Source organism: Trachemys scripta, chromosome 10 (genome assembly GCF_013100865.1).
Source record: "Trachemys scripta elegans isolate TJP31775 chromosome 10, CAS_Tse_1.0, whole genome shotgun sequence".
NCBI classification, from domain to species: Eukaryota; Metazoa; Chordata; order Testudines; family Emydidae; genus Trachemys; species Trachemys scripta.
The window spans coordinates 60,999,590-61,004,055 of record NC_048307.1 but is presented as its reverse complement, the minus strand read 5'-3'; positions in this window follow the sequence as shown (position 1 = coordinate 61,004,055).

Here is a 4,466-nt window from a genome sequence, read left to right as displayed (position 1 = left end):
ACTGAAATAACAGCCTTTTTATCCTAAAGTACTTGAAACGGGTTACAGAGAAAAATAACCAACAATAATGAACAAAAATAACAGACCAAATTGAAAACTGGTAATCTCTAAAACTAAACAAAGTAAGGTAGTCAAGCGATGAAAAAAATTACTCGCGATTAATTGCACAATTAAAAACTTAATTGCAATTAATCGCACTGCTATACAATAATAGAATACCATTTATTTAAATATTTTTGGATGTTTTCTACATTTTCAAGTATATTGATTTCAATTACAACACAGAATACAAAGTGTACAGTGCTCACTTTATATTTATTTTTGATTACAAATATTTGCGCTGTAAAAAAACAAAAGAAATAGTATTTTTCAATTCACCTAATACAAGTATTGTAGTGCAATCTCTTTATCATGAAAGTTGAACTTACAAATGTAGAATTATGTACAAAAATAACTGCATTCAAAAATAAAACAATGTAAAATTTTAGAGCCTGCAAGTCCACTCAGTCCTACTTCTTGTTCAGCCAATCGCTCAGACAAACAAGTTTGTTTACATTTGCAGGAGATAATGCTGCCCACTTCTTGTTTACAATGTCACCTGAAAGTGAGACATGGCACTGTTATAGCCAGCATCGCAAGATATTTATGTGGCAGATACACTAAAGACTAATATGTCCCTTCATGCTTCAACCACCATTCCAGGGGACATGTGTCCATGCTGATGACGGGTTCTGTTCGATAACAATCCAAAGCAGGGCAGACCAACGCATGTTCATTTTCATTATCTGAGTCAGATGCCACCAGAAGGTTGATTTTCTTTTTTGATGGTTAAGTTCTGTAGTTTCCGCATTGGAGCGTTGCTCTTTTAAGACTTCTGAGCATGTTCCACACCTCGTCCCTCTCAGTTTTTGGAAGGCACTTCAGATTATTAAACACTGGGTCGAGTGCTGTAGCTATCTTTAGAAATCTCACATTGGTACCTTGTTTGCATTTTGTCAAATCTGCAGTGAAAGTGGTGTTAAAATGAACAACATGCGGGGTCATCATCCGAGACTGCTATAACATGAAATATATGGCAGAATGCAGGTAAAACAGAGCAGGGGACATACAATTCTCCCCCCAGGAGTTCAGTCACAAATTTAATTAACACATTATTTTTTTAACGAGCATTATCAGCATGGAAGCATGTCCTCTGGAATGGTGGCCGAAGCATGAAGGGGCATACGAATGTTTAGCATATCTGGCACATGAATACCATGCTATGCTGGCTACAAAAGTGCCATGCAAATACCTGCTCTCACTTTCTGGTGACATTCTAAATAAGAGGCAGCTTTATCTCCTGCAAATGTAAACAACCCTGTTTGTCTTAGCGACTGGCTGAACAAGAAGTAGGACTGAGTGGACTTGTAGGCTCTGAAGTTTTACATTGTTTTGTTTTTGAGTGCAGTTATGTAACAACAACAAAATCTACATTTGTAAGTTGCACTTTCATGACAGAGATTGCACTGCAGTACTTGTAGGAGGTGAATTGAAAAATACTATTTTGTTCATTTTTACAGTGCAAATATCTAATCAAAAATAATATACATTTTGATTTCAATTACAACACAGATTACAATATATATGAAAAGCTAGAAAAACATCAAATATTTAATAAATTTCAATTGGTATTCTATTGTTAAATAGTGCAATTAAAACTGCGATTAACCGTGATTCATTTTTTTAATCGCGATTCATTTTTTTGAGTTAATCGCATGAGTTAACTGTAATTAATCGACAGCCCTAAAACAAAGTGTTACGGTACAAAAGGTGGAAGAAAAAGAAATGTAAAAAACACTAGATAAGGTACTAATTACAGAAAGGAAAAGATGTTAAAGGATGCGATTTAAAATTATTATGAATGAGAAAAGCAAAGGAAAAGAAATGTAGAAAGTGAAACCATGATACTTATAAACATCAATAAATTGACAATCAGGCTTGTCACCTAGCTCTTCAAACTCGGTAGCTGTACCCTTTAGTTGTTTGCAGTCAGTCAAAGTATCCAAATGTTTTATTTTGCTAAAAAAGTTAGTAGAATTTAGAGAGATTTAAATATATGGTCTTTATTAATGTAGATATCTTATTCTGGATCCCTTTTTCTCCCAACAAAACGAGGCTGAGGGGTGGGGTATGCTTAAACTTTAAAAGCCCGACATTTTAAGTCAAGCTAAACATAGTAACACAAAGACAAAGGAATATAATGAAAGCAACATAATTTTCAAAAACCAGAAGACACTAATAATTCAATAGGGTTTCAAAAGTATAACCTATTAGTACAGTATCATACAAGCTCTGATATGTTTCACAATGAACATTTCCGGGTGTACATCAAAATGTTTAAAATAATATTTTTACCCTAAAAGAATGATCAGTTTCTTATCTGGAAATATTCCCTGTGAGAGTCATCAATGCAAACTAATGGGTATCTTCATGCCATCCCTGTCAATCAGATACTGCCAATCAGGTTGAAAATTGTCCCTTGCACCCACATACTTTTACTCTTCTCCAGCAGAGAACATACCTACTTGTAAAAGGAAAACAGAGAAATAGGGAAAGCAGCATCCAAGCAATGGGTATGTATAACCCAGGATAAACAGAAGGTGACCAAATTCTTTCATGTGGGTGAGTGGATGGATGGATGGACAGTTATTACTGCCACCTATAGTTAAAGATGTCCCACATTCCCATTATAAGACCCTATTTTACAGTTGTTCATAGAAACCATTGACAAATTTTAACCATTTGGGCTTTTTCTCCATGTTAAGCATCTGCCTCAGGATGTGTTTTGTTTTTTTCCTTTTTTAGGGGAAGAGGCTTTATGTTGGCTTTTTTTTTTTTTTTTTTTTTTTTAATTTCAGTAAAAATGGTTCAGCCATTCCTAAGAACAAATTTAAATTATTTTCTCTCACATTCAAAAACTCTTGCAACTGTTTCACTGAGAAGCTCTTGCATCTCCATGCTTTGGAGCAGGGATTTGAAATTTGGCAGGGAGTCACTGTGGTGTAGGGATGTATCTTTTGCTGTTTCTGTGAAAATCCACCACAATTTGGCCAAATTATAAACCTCTAAAAATTCATGGATTCTACATGCTCAGTAGAGACATGTTAGTTTGGCAGCTAAGTTATCCCAAGAAGATTCTGTCTCCAATGGGCATGCTCCAACCCTGGCTGCAGGAGGGGAGCAGGACTTTTCCTGCAATTGATCCCCACTGCTACAGAGCCAGTTACAGGCGCAGAAAGCGGGGAGATTATCTCTCCTGTGCTCTCAGTGCTCCAGCTGTTCATTCCCAGACAGCAAGCAAGAAGAAACTAGTGCACCTGAGTACAGAAGTATGGGGTGGGGAGAGAAACGTGTCTTGAGTCCTGTGGAAAAAATATTATACAAATATGTAGTTAAAGACTGCATCATAATCTATAGGCACAAGGAGCTAAATTAAGAATGTACAAGCAACCATAATACTAGCATGTCCTAACTTTTGAGTGCATCACTTCAACTTTAACACTGTTTTAACGTAGGGCTTTTTAATTTAATTTCCTGTTTTTTAAAACACAAATTGAAAAAAACTCCATGTGGAACCATACTGACCTCTGAGGTCCACTAGCAGGGTTGAGATCTTTAAATAGGGTTATCATACATCCGGATTTTCCCGGACATGTCCGGCTTTTTGGGCCTCAAATCCCCATCTGGGGGGAAATCCCAAAAAGCCGAACATGTCCGGGAAAATAGGGAGGGACCGGCGCCGCTGGGTGCTGAGCCGGGGGCCGGCAGTGCTGGGCCGGCCGTGCCTCCTCCTCCCACCCCCCACCCCCCCAGCTTACCTGCTGCCTGCTTCAGGCTTCCCGCGAATCAAATGTTCGCGGGAAGCAGGGGAAGGGGCGGAGACTTTGGGGAAGGGGTGGAGTTGGGGCAGGGGCAGGGGCATGGGCGGGGCTGGGGCCGGGGCCCCATGGAGTGTCCTCTTTTTGGACACTCAAAATATGGTAACCCTACTTTAAATCCACAGCGTAGCCTTCTATCACTTGAACTAACAGAATAACAGGTAGCAATAGAAGGCTGCAGACTATGTGGACTTGCCACTAGAGGAGGATGGAGACACTCTGCCATTGTGTTTCCTTTGTTGTCTGCAAATAGCTATGAATGTTGAGACTCAGGACCTGGGTTAGATTCCAGGTTCTTTAGAGGAGTGCTTTCCAGTGTGTTACAGACCTTTTTGCCCCATCCTCTCGTGCCTTTCCCTGTCCCCCTTTCTGCCTCTATCCCCAGCTCCTCCTCCTCCCCTCTGGTCCCTGCCCATCCTGTAGGCTCTGCCTCTGTTCTGTCCCCATCCATGGCTCCTGCCCTACCCCCCCACAGACACACACACACTGCTCCTGCCCCTTTGCCCTATCATTGTTCCTACCACCATCTTCTGCTCCCCCTGCTCTTGC